The sequence below is a fragment of the Chionomys nivalis genome, chromosome 20 (genome assembly GCF_950005125.1).
Source record: "Chionomys nivalis chromosome 20, mChiNiv1.1, whole genome shotgun sequence".
NCBI lineage: Eukaryota > Metazoa > Chordata > Mammalia > Rodentia > Cricetidae > Chionomys > Chionomys nivalis.
Window position 1 is genome coordinate 23,766,848 of NC_080105.1, and position 19,456 is coordinate 23,786,303.

Below are 19,456 nucleotides of genomic sequence, written 5' to 3' on the forward strand. Positions count from 1 at the left end.
AATTATTAAAGGACAATTCCGAAAACACAAATTAGACCTTTACCGTGTAATGTATGTGTTGAGCTGTAAATGAAGAGTGCCAAGCTGAAAGAAGGAAAGAAAAGGTATACAGAAATAGAAAAAGGTAAAAGCCCAAAGGCAAAAGGTAGATGAGATGATTTAAGAAAAGCTGTCTAGAAATAAGCCAGGCTAAGACTGGGAATTTATAAAAGAAGATTAAGACTCTGTGTATGGATATATAAGAGGGAAAAGCCAAAGGGTAAACACAAACAATCTCTCTCTCTCTCTCTCTCTCTCTCTCTCTCTCTCTCTCTCTCTCTCTCTCTCTCTCTCTCTCTCTCTCTGTGTGTGTGTGTGTACCTTTAGAAGCCAGAAGAGGAACTTGAAGCTAGAGTTACAGGCAGTCGTGAGACACCTATTGTGTATGTTAGGAACAAAACTCTGGTCCTTTGGAAGGGCAGCAAAGGCTCTTAACTTCAGAGCCATCTCAGCAGTTTTGAGACTATTCTTGTATTAAAAGAGTAAAAATATTTTTTAATTTTTCTAGTACACATTTTCTATAAGAAACAGATTTCAGAAGCCAGGCATGACGGTTCATGCTTGTAACCCCCGCACTAAGGAGGTAAAAGTGGGAGAACTGCTCTGAATTTGGGTTATCTTAGCCAACATAATGAAGTTTAGGTTAGCCACAGCTACATGATGCAGCTCTCTCTCTCTCTCTCTCTCTCTCTCTCTCTCTCTCTCTCTCTCTGTCTCTGTTCTCTCTCTCTCTCTCTCTCTCTCTCTCTCTGTCTCTCTCTCTCTCTCTCTGTCTGTCTCTCTCTCTCTCTCCCCCCCATAGGTTAAAATTAAAAAAAATAAGCTATTTTTTGATTATATGTTTTTTATTGTAGTTTTGAAAGCAAAAGTTTTTCTGTGAAGCTAAATTTATCAAGATGTTACTTGTAGGCAACTGATAATCTTTATTACAATGATGATTAAAGCTTTTACTAAAAGCTTTATGGCTTTGGATCTAATGACTTCACTTAGGTGATATTATAAGTTACTTTCGATGATTTTGAAAAGTGATGTGAGGAAAGAGTTGACCAATTCAAACTAGAAACTAAAAAATTAAAAATAAAAATATTTGTGATATTAGGGATCACAGTCTATGTTCTATGAGAGTGGGGAAGTAATAAAGAGGACCACAGAAGATATTGTGGATGATAAAGATAAAGAGAAGTAAGATAAAGATGTATGTGACCCACAGAAGATAAAAAAGAAATACAGCCAGGCGGTGGTGTATTTAATCCCAGCACTTGGGAGGCAGAGGAAGGTGGATCTCTGTGAGTTCGAGACCAGCCTGGTCTACAAGAGCTAGTTCCAGGACAGGCTCCAAAACCACAGAGAAACCCTGTCTCGAACCCCCCCCCCAAAAAAAGAAATACAAACGTAGCATAAATATGTTTATATCCAAACAGTCATGATGACCCCTTTCACATGAAACTTCAGCTCCCTTTAGTCTTTTAAGTTAGTATAGGTGAACGTTCTCAGCAGAAAGGTGCAGCATTCAGGTAGAATGCTACCAAATTTGTACTTCCATTTTGCTGGCCTCCTACCCTAACAAAAGTCTTCAGTGTGCTTAGCTCTAGTTCTCCTTATATTTTCACAGTATTATAAGTTAATTTTTTTTGTACATCATCTCTCTGTCTGGAGGATTATTCTTCCCCAATTGACTTACCTTGTCACATTGCTGAAATTCAGTATTGCACGTATGTGCAAGTCTTTTGGGGGACTTTCTGTCTATTGCACAACACTCATTTTTAAATCACAGTTCTTGTCTTGATAATGGAAGTTTACAGTAAATATTGAATTCAGACACTACATGCCTTTACATTTTCTATTTATTTATTTATTTTTATTTGTTTATTTATTTTTTAAAGATTTCTGCCTCCTCCCCGCCACCGCCTCCCATTTTCCTCCCCCTCCCTCAATCAAGTCCCCCTCCTTCCTCAGCCTGAAGAGCAATCCGGGTTCCTTGCCCTGTGGGAAGTCCAAGGACCCCCCACCTCCATCCAGGTCTATTAAGGTGAGGATGCAAACTGCCTAGGCTCCCACCAAGCCAGTATGTGCAGTAGGATCAAAAACCCAGTGCCATTGTTCTTGACTTCTCAGTAGTCCTCATTGTCCGCTATGTTCAGCAAGTCCGGTTTTATTCCATGCTCTTTCAGACCCAGGCCAGCTGGCCTTGGTGAGTTCCCAATAGAACATCCCCATTGTCTGAGTGTGTGCATGCACCCCTCGCGGTCCTGAGTTCCTTGCTAGTGCTCTCTCTCCTTCTGCTCCTGATTTGGACCTTGAGATTTCAGTCCGGTGCTCCAATGTGGGTCTCTGCCTCTGTCTCCTTTCATCGCCTGATGAAGGTTAATATTCAGGAGGATGCCTATATGTTTTTCTTTGGGTTCACCTTCTTATTTAGTTTTTCTAGGATCACGAATTATATGCTCAATGTCCTTTATTTATGGCTAGAAACCAAATATGAGTGAGTACATCCCATGTTCCTCTTTTTGGGTCTGGGATACCTCACTCCATGATAGTGTTTTCTATTTCCATCAATTTGCATGCAAAGTAACTCCATTACCAATCTAATTTAGAATGAACTTTTCAATTGTTACAGAGATACTTCTTGTAGCATTTTGATTGCAACTTTATTAAATATTGTATATTAGCTAGGGGTCTCCTTTTTAGATTCCTGGGAGTTTTTATTGCACTAGGTTTCTAGCTTATATCAGTGATGCCCCGATTCCAGTTTTCTTTCCAAGAACTCTCTCCCTCCATCCCCCTCTACCTGATTCAGCCTATCCATCCTGTTCTCATGCTCAACTCTCACATTCAGACCTCCCTATCCACCTGTGCTGTCTGTTCTATTTCCCTTCACAATGAGATTCACATGGCCCACCTTGAGCTTTCCTTGTTACTTAGCTTCTTTGGGTCTGTGGATTGTAGCATGATTATTTTTTTACTTCATAGCTAATATCCACTTATGAGTGAGAACATGCCATATTTGGCATTCTGAGTCTGAGTTACCTCTGGTTGATGTTTTCTAGTTCCACCCATTTGCTAGCAAGGTTCATGATGTCATTGTTTATAACAGCTGAATAATACTCCATTGTGTGAATGTACCACATCTTTTTTATCCTTCCTTCTTCAGCTGATGGACATCTAGGTTGTTCATAGTTTCTCTCTAGTCTAATTGTTATCAGAGAGGTTTCCTCCAGCAACTGATGGAAACAGATGCAGAGACCGACAGACAAACATTGGGTGAACTTCAAGGAATCCTCTGGAAATTGGGGAGGAAGGATTATGGGAATCAGAGAAGTCAGGGAAACCATAAGAAAATCCACAGAATCAAATAACTCGGGTTCATAAGAGCTCACGGAAACTAAATTGTTAACTAGAGAACTTGCTTGGGATTCACTTGGGCCCTGTGTACATGTACATATGTCACTGTTGTGTTGTTTTTCTTTTTGTGGGGCTCCTAACAGTGGGAGCTGGGGCTGTCTCTGATTCTGTTACCTGGTTTGGGACCTTTTCTCCTACTGGGTTGTGTTGTACAGCTTTAATAGGAGAGGAGAGGCCTTGTCTTATGGCAACTAGATATGCTATAGCCAGCTGATATCCATGAGAAGTCTGCCTTTTCTGGAGAGAAAGGAGAAGCAGATGGGGAGAATGAGGGTTTAGGGGAAGGGACTAGGTAGAGAAGAGGGAGGGAGGAGAAATTGTGATGGGGCTAGGAAAATACAAATAAATAAATTTTAAAAAGATAAGGAAAACATTAAAAGTTTTAAATAAAAATAACATTCTTAAGATAAATATGTGTACATTAATTGTGTAAAAATTGATCTAGTAAAAATATTGACTATGCAGGTAATGAATATAAGATTCTGTATTTCTGACATTCATCTTTCTCTTAGCATTATGTTGTAGTTTTATGTATACTGGGACATGCACTGCATTTGTTGCTGTTTTAACAATATATTTAAATAATTTTTCTAGATAGTAATTTTTTATTTTTTTAATTCAGCATTATGTTGTAGTTTTATGTGTTTTGGTACATGCATTGTGTTTACAATTATATTACATTTATGTATTTTCTATAAATAGTAATTCATATGTTTTTAAATTTACTTCTAGTACACTATTTATAACTTCACTGCTAGTTAGCCAGGGTTTGAAAGGAATGATTTCAAAAGCTTCTGTTTGTATCCTCAAAGTTAACATAGTCAATAGACAATCTTAAAACTGAGTAATAAGAATCAAATGGAATTCTATCAGACCACTGGTATTCAGGTTAATTTTAGAATTTCCATTATATGTATGAGTCATATCCACCCATATAATATTGAATCTGTAATTGTTAGTGATCAAATTATGACCACTTCTAATATTCCCAAGATCAGAGCCAAAATAGAAGGAACAAAGTTTCTAACTCAGTTCTAGTTTCCCTGTTATACGGGAGAATTCTTAATTGGCAGAAACTGATTCCCATAAAATTCTAGCAGTGCTTAACTTGAGGAAATCAAATGATTTTTCTTTCTAAGGTTTGGGAATGAATTTATACTAAATGCCAAATTAATTAAATAAGTAATCATCCTATTTCAGAAACTGAAACATTGTTGTGAAGGACTTTATATGTTGCACTTTCTGAATAAATGTACCAGTTTAAACTCAAGGCAAAAATCTATGTTGGTTTTTGCTTCACTCCATTTTAGTTAATACCTGCTACTTTGGAAAAAAAATTAATAGGACATACTATGTTCCAACCTGTCTTTCTAGGATTAATTCATTTTTATTCAGTATAGGTATTTGAAACACTTCCCATCTGTTGAAATGACTCATTAGTTTTCTAACCAGTTCAAAAAATGTTGGTATGATGTTTAGTTATTAGATTTATTCTTTCTCATGTGAATTCACAAATATTTATTTCCCTCTATGCATGCATGTGCTTGCGTGTTTTTATCGAAGACATTTTTTTGCTATTGTTTTCTCCTCCAATTTTTATTTTTGCCATTTCTGTGCACATACGAGAAATGACTTTGCAACTGTATTTCAAACAAAAAATTGGAACAAGGTCACAAAATGTTTCATTACAGGGAAACAGGAGGAATAAGCTAACAGGCACCCAGGTCATTCTGACCCTCTGTGGCAGGTTTCTGTACTTTGAAGTGCAAAAATATAGTAAATAGCCTCAGAGAAAGTCTCTGCCTCCTGCTATTAATATGTGGAACATAAATCTAAGTGACTACCCTAATCCACATTGTGTGTTGTTATTGTCAACTAATGCAACCTGAAGAACAGACTTGATCTCACCAGTTTGTTGATTTTTATCCATATCAATAAAAGTATGGCCTCTTTAGATGCCATTTGGGAAAGCATTCATTCTAGATGAGGGAATACATCTCTGAGCCCACTTCATCCCTTCCCATTCTTTGTGATCATCCTCATAGTGGTTTAATAAACTTTGTGTCTTATATGTGCTGGCTCAGTTGTCCTGCTAGAATGATTTCACTATTTTCTAAAAGCAGTTAAGAGCAAACTTGAGATATAAGACTCAGGTGGGAACTGATATTGACTTCCTAATAAATTAAGTTACCAAGAAGCAAATCTATAATTGCTATTGGAGAAGAAGAAATAAATAGCTCTTCATAGTATGCAGCAATGATCTGTTGCGAATGATGCTCTTGAGTAATCCTTTGCAATAATGGCTTGAAATAACAGAAGCGGTCAAAATAGATGATTCGCAAAGATTTAAGCAAAGTAAGGATGATTGGGAGGTGAATCTGGGAAAGTGTAGAGAAAATGTATAGACTGCAAGCTGCTACGCATAATAACAATATTTTTAAATCTTTAGACCTTTAAGTTCCAGAAGTTTTAAATATTCATCAACTTAAGTATTTATTAATTTTACAGCTTATTAAATTATCTCTTGCTTATGCAGCTTTCCTTGAAGTTCTTCACTACTCTTGCTTCTTGCTCTTGGTATGAAAACATTTACTGAACTGTAAGAAATGAATGCCTAAATCACCTATGCTTTGTGACAGAAACTGCAGAAGAAAACCTTATTCCTTTACAAAGAGAAAATACTGGTAAAACATGTTAAAAGACCCTTAATTGGACTCATCAATATAGCCCAGAGTTATTATGTACTACTATATTAGTTTAGAGATAAAGATGCTTATGTATCAGCTAAGAATTTTATGATTGGGTTGACTAAAACTGAACCTGTTGATTTTCCAAGAGACTAGCAGAATTATCCCTGTGTCCCCAGATGAAGGCGATCATCATGTATTCTATAAATTTTAATATTTAATGGACCTCAGGAACATACATAGCTTTATTAATTTATGGAAATTTTCAAATTTTATTCTTGTTATCTACTTATAAAATATTGAATACTACTATGGCTCTCTTTCTCTGTATTAATAATATTCAAACACTCCTCTTAATGTGATAGAGGTAAATATGCAAACTCCAGTTCTGTAAAGTTCTTTTTTTTACAGGTGTAACTTATTACTGAAATTTTCATGGACTTTATGTATTGAGTGCACATCCAGCACTTAGAGTATGCACTAGTGCATCAAATGACTGTGGAATGAATATTTCAGCTTTATAAAATTCTCCATGATTTACAGAACAAGTTCCTGCCATTAGAGTGGTGTACACCTACCGATCTCTCATCTTGCATTGTACCCTTTATACAGCATCCTTAACTCAGTAATTCAAGTTTGATTGTGATGGTCAGAAGTGCTTGCAGTAAAATCTCTTCTTACATAGTACATGATCTATGAATACTGATGAAGACTTATGATTTCCAGTAATTGTAGTAAATGGCATGTTGTTTACATTTACATAAACTTATAGACGTAAGTTTAATTTAAATATATATATAAACAATTATATATATATAAACAATTACATATTGCCTGTGAATTTCTACAAGTCAAGAAATCTACTGTGTGCATATCATATACTGACCATCTGTCATAATATCTGCCATATAATGAATATTTTAAAATTCAAAATGAACAGAACCAAATAAATATTATGTAAGAAAGTAACTGCAAAATTTACGAAATGGGAAGTGACAAACAATTAAAAAGAACTTTTATTTCCTTTGTATTTTAGGACTTATTTAGAATATGATATCAAATATGTGCTCATAACATGTGATGGTAACTTAAAATAGGCACCTTTAAATGCAAAGGCTATGAGACTAAATGTTTAAAATGTACTCAAAAACTCAATTCACTTACAAGAAATGGTCAGTTCTGATTACTTTCACTCCTGTCTTCTTCATATTTTCTTTTTCTTCTGAGAATATCTTTCTCATCTAACAGTGTCATGAATTTATTACAGAATTAGCTTTGCCATTTTCTCCAATACTTTTATTAAAAATGACAATACAAGAGAAATTAAAATGAGAATGTATAATGAAAGGCATTGATAAAAATCTCACTAAAAATTTAGGGAATTTATAATCATTCAGTCCTTGGATTTTATCTGCTGGCAGACAATGAGGAATCACTAAGTCTCCTTGGTGTAATTTTTAATAATACAACTATGCATTTTAATGATTCCTACAAATATATCTCATCTTTGGCTTACTTCAGTTATTTCTAAAACGACATTCTCCTGCTTTGTCTAAATTTAAGCATATAAATGTGTGTTTTAAAGCAAAATTAATTAGGCTCTATTCATTTCTATTTTACCACATGAATGGTTTCTAAAAGTATTCATTACCTGTTGTAATAAAGTAAGCTTTATCTTAGTGAAGTTTGTTTTTTCTAAATTTTAAGTTGATGACATTTTATTCATTCACTAACAAGACACTTTTAAAAGAACCAAAGTTAAATTATAGAATTTAACTTTCATAATGCACTTGGAATTTTCTTGCTCCAGCAGTGGTGTAATAAATGATAACCTCATATCTGTTATAAGCATCTGTATATAAGCATCTTATAAGGACTGTGAGAGGAGACAGTTTATCCTACTCAAGACTTAAATCTGCCTAAAACTCACAGACCTTTTGTAAGTACACTGATTGCATAGAAAAAAATTTCTTGGTACATTTTGAATGTTAATCAATATTTTGTTTATTCAATACTGATTAGATAAATGAATATAAGTGAATCAAATTGTCTTAAGATGCATGCAGGAAAACACATACAAAATACAAGGTTCACAATCCAAGGCATAAATCTCAAAGACAAAGATTTATACCATTGAGATTCAACTATTAAAATTGTTGAAAATTTTTGACAGATTCTGAATCTCAATTAAATGATTTTTGCCTGTTATTTAAGTCTGTAAAAATTTCTTCATTACCTAGATGTCTAAAGCTATAAAGAAGCAGTTTGATAACAGATCAGAGAAGACACCATACATATATTTATGGCAGGAGCACCCACTAAGATAATGTTGTTGAAATGATAATATTACCAAGAGTGAGTTACAGATTTAACTAATAGAGCATATGTTTTATCATTATTCCTTACATTTTGATATATTCTTTTGGTTAAATAGTAAAAGTAGCTATTTTTCTGTATAATTTTGTATTTTCATGGATACAAATATGAAAAATACAGTTTTTAAACTAATATTACAAGTATATCATTTATACTTCACATATCATTATATATCATTTTATCCTTCTCTATTTACTTGAAATAATTATAGTGTTATCTATGTGAATTTTGCTCAACATGGTTACAAACATCTAAGTAGATAGGGTTTCAAATGAAATAACAAGCAGAGAGAATAAGTGATAAGTCAGGAACAGCACAACATTCTACTCTATGACCATTTGTGAAATATTGCCTATATCAATGCACACATAGAAACAGAAAATCCTATTTACATAGCAGTATATGGATCTGTGCCATCTGGGGTATGAGCATATAGTTCATGTATGTCTTAGCTTGCACTCTAATGTGATAACGCACCATAACAATAGCAAAAGGGGAGATTATAGTACAGATTATTGTCCATCATCAGAGCAAGCCAAGGCATGAACTCATGTAGGAGAATAGAGGCAGGAACTGTAAGCAGAGAACACAGGGAATACTGCTACTGGCTTTCTTACAATGGTTTGCTCAACCTGCTTTCTTATGCAACCCAGGACCAAATGCCAGGAATGGCACTATTCATGATGGCCTGGGTCCAACCACATCAATCATCAGTCAAGAAAATGCTCCTACAGACTTACATATAGGTCAGTCTTATGGAGGCATTTTCTCAATGGTCTTTCTCTCTTCCCAGCTAACTTTAGTCTGTGTCAATTTAACAACTAACCACCACAACAGTGTTTAATGTATGTGTTTTATTGAAATATACCCTGAGTATATTGCCCAGGGATGGTGGAGAATGCCTGTAAGACTAGCTTACAGACAGAAGACTCATTGTAAGTCTAAGAAAAGCTGATATACACACAAGTTCCAGGCTAGCCTTGTCTACATAGGGAAACACTGCCCTCACTAAAAAAAAAAAAAAAAAAAAAACTCAAAACCAAAACCTTAAAAACAAAACTAAAGAAAGAATCAAAAAATAGAACAGAAACTTTGTATTTTTCCAAGGCAGTTCAATTATGACAAGGTTTGGGAATTGAAATATTCTCAGTAAAATAATGTTTTTCTCTAATTTATTCTTTTTTTCATAATAACTTTTGAGACTCATGCATGTTTGCAATGATTTGAGGATATGCTTGCTAGGCGGGTGGTTGATTGTGCTCCCACTCTGCTTATGTCATTAAGGTTTTCTTTTTGCTGATTTTGGACCTACCAGTTAGTGACAAAACTCTAAGAAAACTTACTAACATTTTATTCATTAGAAAAGCTACACCTAATTCATCAGCAACTTCAAAACATTTAATCCTATATTTCTCTTTATGCTTTCTGGCTCCACCATTTATTACCCTAAGATAAGCCAAACATGTCATTCATTGACTTCTTGAATAACGTGTTGAATTCTCATCAGTGTTTCCTTTTACATAAATATGTCAACCTTTTTGTTATTTTTATTTTTACTTGTGTATATCCTTCTATTGGTTTTTACTTTAATTTACTGGACTTGATTGTGATTATTCCATTTTTAGGGTCAAAATAGCTTGAGCTTTTGGAATACACTCATTCATGTTTTTAAATTTTTTTTAAATTTTTGAGATTATGGCATAATACACAATTTCTCCCTATTCTTTTAAACCAATAGTTTTAACCTTTGTATAGTGGACTGAAAGATGACTCAGCTGTTAAAGACTAGGTTTATGACCAAAAATATAACCTGTGGGTCAAGACCCATTTGTTATTGAATAACCCTTTCACAGGGATCACATATCAGATATCTTGCAAAGCAGATATTTACATTATGACTCATAACAGTAGCAAAATTACAGATATTCAGTAGCAATGAAATAATTTTATGATTGTGGATGACTACATCATGGGGAACTGTATTAAAGGGTCATAGAATTAAGAAGGTTGAGAAGCACTGCTAAACCCTCCCGTGTACCCCCAACCTTGCTCCTTTCCAAATTCATGGCCTCTCTCTTCATTAACTGTTGTTCTTTATATACAGATCCAAAAAACAATTCCTCATTTATATATAATAATAACTTTTTAAATATTTTAAGAAATGTTTTTTGTGGATACTGTAAAATTTACTTCCTTTTATCCTTTCACCATCACTTTTTGCTCATCATCTCTTTCACTCTGTCTTCATAAGTATTTACAGTTATCTTTCACTATACACAACAGTAGGTTTAAGAGAACCATACTTGAATTTTGCATTTTATTCTATAATTAGAAATAAACTTTGTAAGAGGCAAATGTAATGGATTTGCTTAGTATTTCTGATTCTTTAATGGTTTATTATTTTCATTCTAGAAACACAGAGATATTGATTGGTGTTTCTGAAATTCTAGTTTGACTACCCAAGAAGATCATGACATCTAAAGTTTATGTCTCTACTTATACTATACATCCTTCAATGAGTTAATTATTGCTCTTCTACAAAGTCACTAAGAAATCTTAATGTCTCATTCACTGTATCTTTGCTTTCATTTTACCATGAATATACTCTGATATCAGGAATTTGATTTGATATTAGATATGGTTTCTACATGTATGTTGTACTTAGCATTCAATGTGAACATAGAGCACATAATAAATCTTTTATAAAATAACTTGTATAAACATACTGATACAGTTTTTTCTTTTAATTGTATACTAAATCTTTGAGCAAAATACCTGGACATTTAGAGAAAGTTAGACATGGTGTTTTTTATTGTTTCTATCTAAAGGCTTGAGGGAAAGGGGGAAATTGCTGGTGGCCGTATCAGAAGAGCTGCCGACAGCATTGGAGCTTCTGTAGTGCAGCCCAGAGGATAACAAAGCTACTCTCTGCACATGCTGGAGCAGCAAAGCCCCAAGAGGATTGTTTCCGGAATGCCACTTGCACTTTATTTCCATATTTACTGCTGCCATGTTCCTGCATGGTGTGATTACTATGTGATGGGTTCCCACTGTATCTACTAAAGTGTGATTGTTTCTTGGGGGACATCCCAATCCTCACTGGCCAGTTTAATGCAGATCATACTTTTATAAGAGCAAGGATGATTAGTTAGGTTTATGATTTAATTGGACTTTCTGAGTTAGCCAAAAAGACACATGTGGTAAAGACAGTGAAGATGATTATGAAAATGATTTAGGTTATATCCCAATTGCTCCAAAAAGAGACACAAAAAAGGCAGAAAAGAATAGTCTAGAATTTATCTTCCCTTTTGTTAGATATGAGATTTTCAGAGAGTGAAATATAAGAAAAAAGAAATTTCATACATTATGGACCCATGAATTCTGCCTGTAGAAAAGCAGGTTGATGATTAAAGAAAAGTTATGTCCCTACACCCAAGGTTAGGCCTGAGCCCCTTGGTCACGGAGCATACAGAATTAATCCCAGGCTCCAGTATACACTTTACAAAAACAAAGTTGTGAAAGGAAGCTAAAGGACCCTATTGTTTGTAAAGGAAAATAGATGATTAGCTGACCATTCGTTTAAAGTTTTGTAGAGTAGAAATAGGCTAGGAATCATCTACACTGAAACTGCAAACAGCCACCTGACAATACAAAAGGAACTAGCTGAAATATATTTAGCTTGCCTAAAACTTTATTAATCAATTTTAAAAGAATCATTGCTTTGGGGTGAAGATGTTATGGTGGGAAAATTAATACAAAGAAAAATGTTTACCTATAAGCTTATAAGAAGATATGTAACTTGTGATCTTAATGCAATTTCTTTTTATGTAAAGATTTTTAATTTGGAAAATATGTAACTTGTAGTTATAAGGTAACTTCTCTTGCTTAGAAATCTTTGTGTTAGAAGTTACAAAAGGGATAAGAAAAAAATAAGAGCGAGAAGAAGAAAAGTTACAGAAGGAGAAACATACAGAAGGAAAACAAATGGGAAGGAGAAGTAAAAGAAAAACAATGGGGTTAAAAGAACAGATCAGAGAAAGAACAGAATAGAAACAACCAGCAGAGAGAAAAGGGAAATGAAAAATGAAGCTTTGGCCCTTAGGAAAAGTTCCTGTGTGTGTGTATGCATCTGTCCAGTAGTTTTCTTGCCTAGTCCACCTCTCTTCTTCAGTTTCTCTGGCCTGCTGGGGCTGGGCCCTTTGGCAGCAAGAAATAAAACATTTATATTATAATTTTATTCTTTTAATTATTTACAAAAAATAAGCATCCTTTTAATTTTTTCTGAGGTGTTCTTATTGCCTTCTGAAGAAATTAAATATATAAAGAGAAAATTCAAATATTCATTCAATAGGCAGAAATTGAGGTGCTGATGATAATAATACATGTAAACAGAGACTGCTCTTTGGCTTTCTGGCCACCCAGACCCAAATAATCACACGGAAACTATATTAATTGCAATTCTGTCTGGCTGATGGCTCAGGCATATTTCTAGCTAGCTCTTACATTTTAAATTAACCCATTTCCATTATTCTGTGTATCATCATGAGGGCTCTGGCCTACTAGTAATGTTGTGGAGTCCTTCTCCTTCGGCAGTCACATAGTATCTCCTTGACTTCACCTACTCTCTCTCTCTATATATATATATCTGTTCGGATTCCCTAATTGGCTTTTTTCTGCCCTGCCATAGACCAAAGCAATTTCACTATTAACAGATAGTAATAAAACGCATTCACAGCATACAGAATTCCACATCATAAGACATGGAATTTTGCATTTTTATTAAATATTTTTATCATATTCTTTCTCCTCCTCCAAATTATCTCACATCCTATCCTCCTTCAAATTCATGTTATTTCTCTTCCTTTCCTTTAAAAAATAGAAATTAAAATCTAACCAGGAAGCTATTTTCAATTGATACTTTCTGGGAAAAGGAAAAATTTTTTTTTTTCCAATGGAGTGTCACTGGGTATAGCAACCAGATTCCAGGGCAAGCGCTTTATCCAGGAGCAGTTGGCCAATACAAAACATAAAATTTTCAAAAGACAATAGCTGTACACTGTGATCAGTATGTAGAGCACTGCCCTAATTTCTTACTTGTTATCTAAAAGGAAACATTTAAACAGCAAGACTTTATATGGCTGTTTTCTTACTCTTAAAAATTTTATATATATATATATATATATATATATATATATATATTTCAGTAATACTAGTCCTTCTCCCTTCTTTGGGGAAAGCACAGCATGTTCACTTGAAAACATCAAGGTAGGGGAACAAAAGCACATTTAACATGTTTATATTGCTACATTTTGTTTAATGTTCTTATCAATTACCCTATTAACATATTTGTTGTGAAAGAGCTGGCATTTAAATACATATACTTCGGAGAATGTAATGGACAGTCACCTTCTGCCTACCCTCTTTACTCTTCTAATAATTTATATTCTATAAAATGGAGATCATCTCCCAAAATGAGCACAATTATTATTTTAAATTTATTTTTAAATCAAGTAAACAATGCTAAAACAAAGGATGAATATTATGCAAATGTACATGCATATTTCCAAAACTTTGTTTTATTCCACACTGAATGAACATTTCATGCTTATAAATAATTTTGAAAACATTTACATATACAAAGCTACATTGTCTCATGGAGATTAAAAGAGAAAAAAATAATTAAAGAGAGTTCTTTATAGTCCTTAATGTAAGCAAAAATCTTCCAGGCTTTCGAATTAAACATACAATAGATATATTCACCTTATTGTCAATTAGTTTTCTCAATTTACTAGAAGAGCTGATATTTCATGTTGCTAATACACATATTGCTTTACTTTTTTATAAAAAAAAGTCAGGAGGTTCAGATGTTTGAACATGATTTGCTCTTAAATATCCCTTTTCACTTTGAATTACATATTAAAAGTTTGTAATTGAACCCTATTTTGCTAACAAGAAAAACAGTACTTGATAAATTTCTTTCTTCATTTATTATTTTGTGGTATAAATTTTTTATTTTTGTTTAGGTTTAAAATACTACACACATATAATTAACTGTTAATTATAGTATGTTATTAATATGTGAAGAGAATTAACACATATATATTACATTTTTCTGCATCTGTATATATCTGTGTATCTATCAGTGTTTGTAATTCTTGTCTATATTACACCTGGACCTCAATCTCTTGTAATGTCAAGTTTTTCTCAAACAGTCTAACCAAAATTTAGAACTAGAGAAACAATTAGCTTTATATTTTTTCAATGTGTTTTAACTACTTAAATTTGAGAAAAGGAGTGAGGGGAAACTGGGATAGGTATGGAATAAATAAATATGAAAAGCTATATGAAATTATTCTGCTATACTGTTATTTAATATGCAGATTGTATTTCTATGCATAAAATATAATAGATTTTGGAATATTCCAAAACATTAAAATATTTACTACTAAATTGTTATATAAACTCTTGTTCACTATTACAATTAATGAAAAATTTCACTTGTATCCCAGGAAGTTATACAGTTAATATTCATTTCTAACAAATGTTAAATTCATTTGACTAATTCTGCTCAGCTTGTTCTTTTCTTCACACATACGTATCATTATCGCGCTAATTTCCATTGGTAGTAGACACTGTTAGGATTACATACGTTGCTGTGGCACACAAACATGGTTTTCTCTCGCCTTGATTATTCAGTATAGTAGATTGACAGATTATCATCTGAGTGAATATGTTAAAATATCTTGAAAATGGACCATGGGCTATCTCCACCTGCCGAGCCTTCCTGATCTCCACCAAGGTAGTGACTGTACTGACCCCTCCTCAAAGAACAGGAGGTTACTTAGTGGAGACATCCCCTTAGCCAACAGCCTTGCTTCATCTCCTGCTTTGTCTGTGGCCTGTAGCTGTGGGCCAGTTTAAGAGACTGGGTAGCTGTTTGCTGGTCGAGGGCCTTAGGGATCTGGTTATTGGTAGAAGGTACTTTGTGTCTCTTCTAGAGGATGGAAGCTGCTGCAGTCTGATGTACAGGGACATTTGGTGAAGTGAGTGAAATCTCTTCCAGACAGAATATCCTTTCCAATGCCGAATTCCTTAGATCTCCTCTCAAACACAGGATCTTCCAACTTTTTGGCCTTCTGCTTCTTCATGATAGCGGGGGCTGGAGCCACCTTCTTCCTCTTGGCATTTATTTCTTTGGGCATCACGCTCAGCTGGAGGACACAGGCAACTATGTGAATTGTCAACAAATCTCATCTCAGTCACTGTTAGCATCTTTGTTACTTAATAGGTTTTAGCTTGTACTTTTCTAGTTAGAAAATGTAGAAAATAAATTTGGTTCTTGAGTCATTTTGAAGAATAATTAAGCCATAAATGTCATCTAATTAGCACATGATACATGTTGGTATTTTTTCCCTGAGGCTTGTGCTTTGAGTAACTTTTCATATTTCTATACAGCTATTTTTTAATATCTGCTTTGGAGAAATGTATATTAGGCACTTTGCATTTTTGACCATTGACTTGCTAATGTTCCTAAGATTTGGTTATTAAACCCTTATTAAGTATGAGAATTGCAAACATTTATTCATTTTGTATATTGCCTTTTCATTTACTGCTTTTTTTCTGTTTTTTCTTATTTCATTTAAAGGCTAAATTATGAAAATAATTACTTTTTATTTGCTCTTATTTACATGAAATAATTGAATTGTGCATAAATCAAGTTTACTTAATCTTAATATTTATTACATTTGTATTTATTTTGTTTACATGTGTTTGTTTGTGTGGAGCACACATGCTATGATGTACATACCAAAGGAGACATGTTGAGGTCAGAGGACAACTTGCAAGCGCCTACATTTTCCGTCTACCTGTGGTTTCTGGGGATCAAACTCAGTTCTTTGGACTTAATAGGATTCATCAAGACCTCTAAGTTATGTGGACAGTGTACTATTGGGAGTCAAAGTGTGATGCTCTGGCAGGTGTGTTAGTTTGTGTGTTTGTGTATGTTACATGCATGTATAGATAGATTGATAGTGATTATATGGACACAGACTTATACACTTTTTTATATGCATAACTTTCTCTGCAACAAAAGCAACTAAAACCTATCAATAAAAATTCCAAATTTGTAAAAAATCTCTCCATAGCAGAGGACATCATCAGTTGGAAAAATTAGCAGCCTATAGAATGGGAAGATTTTTATCAACTACACATCCAATTATGTTTCAACTACACGTCTGATAGAGGGCTAATATTCAAAGTATATGAAGAACTAGATATCATGTCATTAATAAGTAAGCTACCATCCATATAACCACAGAGGTTAGGTGTAGGGTAAGGGACTGCAGTGGTGCATCTCCCTAAGAAGGGGAACTAGAATAGAAAGTTGTGGGTGGATGACAACAGGGGATAGGTGTTTGAGACGGGAGGATCAAATGGGTATAAGAAAGAAGGGGAGGAGTGAAAGAGGTGCTATGTGGAGGGTGAGATAAACTAAAGGCTGTTTGAGGGGTCATATGGAAACCTAAAACAGTAGCAGTTTCATACACATACACATATACATATACATATACTATGAGATCAGTCTAAATGAAATCACAAAAGAGGAAGTACCTGGCTTATTTCACTTATAATGTCCTTTATCTCGATCCATATTGAATAGAAAATCTTATATTATTCCTTGCCTTTTTGATAATGGTAACCAAAATAGGTATGAGAAAGTATTTCATTGTGATTTGACATTTTCATTTTTGATGACTGTGTGGTTTGTGTTTTGAGCAGCTTTTTATAGGACCATTTTTCATATCTTCTCTAGAGAAACACATGTAAGATCTCTTGTTTGGGCCATTTACTTCTTACTCTTTAGAAACTTTGAGCATTAATTTCCCTTAATAGACATGTGGTTTCAAGATTATGTATAACAATAACAAAGAAAAGGAAGCTATTAAGTGGAATGGGAGATGGGAGGTGATGAAGGAAGGGGGAACATGATTAAATTATATCTTAATAACTAATTGATAGATGGAAATATTTTCCAAGTGGTACATTGCCCTTTTACTTTATTATTTCCTTTGTTATGAAGAAGCTTTTTAATTTAATGTCTTCTATTTATTTAGATTTAAATTTGTCACCTGAACTTTGGAGGTGATAGCTAAGTTACTAAGAGTACTGTTGAGATAGCGTCAAGAGAGCCACTCTCATGTTGTCCTCTGGAAGCTTTCCTGTTTCAAGTATTGCATTTAAGTTCCGTATCCATTTTCAGCATGTGTTGGTACATGGGTCAGATAAGCCTACTGGACATAAAAAGGGAGGATTCGTGGTCTCCAACACAGTTAGTGGACTCCATTACAGGAGAAGAACACAAAGTTTTCATACTGATCCCAAGTTAAGTTCACCTGACTTTTACTCCAGGAAGTGAGAGCAAGACATCACTTTCATCTCATCAAACAGCAAACCAAACTGATCTTTTCTGTAGAATAATAAAAAAAAAAAAAAAAAAAAAAAAAAAAAAAAGGCGGCATTCAGGGATGTTTGCTACAAAAAATGTTCTGAAATAAGAGCTCAGATAGAAGGTGGACAATACCCTGTAGGGATCTGTAGAAAAGGGAATCCCAGGGAGAATTTTTTTGGCCAAGAATATTTGAGAGAAGATATTTTTGTAGTAAAAGCTCACATATAAGTACATTTTTAGATGCCTCAATCTCTGTGAGTTCATAGGTGAATTGATCACGTTGATTTAAAGGGCCTTTTTAAATATATCTTCCATCCCCTATGCCTTTTATATTCTTTCTTCCTTCCCTTCCACAGGTTTCCTGAGTCCTCAAGGGAAGAATTTGATTAACCACACATTTAGGGTTGAGTGTGACAAGTCTCTCACTCTCTGCATAATGTCTGGCTGTGGGCTTCTGTATTTGTTCCCATCTGCTTCTGGAGGAAGCTTCTCTGATGATGGTCTAGTAAGGTTGTTATCTATAGTAGAATGTCATTAGGAATCATTTTATTGCTAATTTTTTGGTTTTGCTTTTTATTTCCTATTTTTTCTTTTCTTGGAGCAGTAGTATTTGGTTTTATCCTAGATTTCTGGGTTATCTAGTCTCAGATCCTTGTTCACTTAGAAATATTGAGTATGGGTTTCATCTCTTGGAGTGGGCCTTCAGCCAAATCAGATAGTGGTTGATTGCTCCTACAAGATATGCCACCATTGTTCTAGCTTATCTTGCAGGTAGAACAACATTGCAGATAAAAGGCTTTGTGGCTGGGTTGGTATTTACATTTCTCCTTTGGTAGTGTACACAGTATCTTCTTGTACCAAAGACAAGATACATAAGGATGAAGGGTCTATGGAAGTACCAGCTTGATTTCTTCATGTTCAGTGTGTTGTATAGGTATGGTATTCAGCAATGGGGCCTTGTCATCAGGTTTTGGTAGGTAACCTATATAGTCTTGGCAACAGCCTGGGTTGTTAGGGGTTCCCATAAAACCCCTTTGGCCATCAATTCATTTAGATGTAACTCAATCCAGGTACTGGAAGCTTCATTTGGTGACAAGAGATGAACAGTTTGGACCCGGTCTACCCATTATTTGCTGATTTCACTTAGATGGCCTTCATAGATGTCTATGCTTTTGGAAACTTCTACTCCATTAGGTTTCCATACTACCCTTCAAATGCCTTAGGCTATCTTTTCCTGAATTTTGCCCCTGTCCCCCTCATCCTTCCTCCTATCCACTTGATACTTTCATTCCACCCAGTTCCAAATCATCCATAACTATTCTACTTCTCCTAGGCAGATACATCTGCCTTACCCTGGTCCCTTGTTCTATACCTAACTTCTTTGGCTTTATGGATTGTAACTAAGTTATTATTGACTTAACAGCTAATACCCATATAAAAGCAAATACAAACCATAAACAAATATCCAAAATTTTGAGATATAATGAAGCAATTCTAAGAGGCG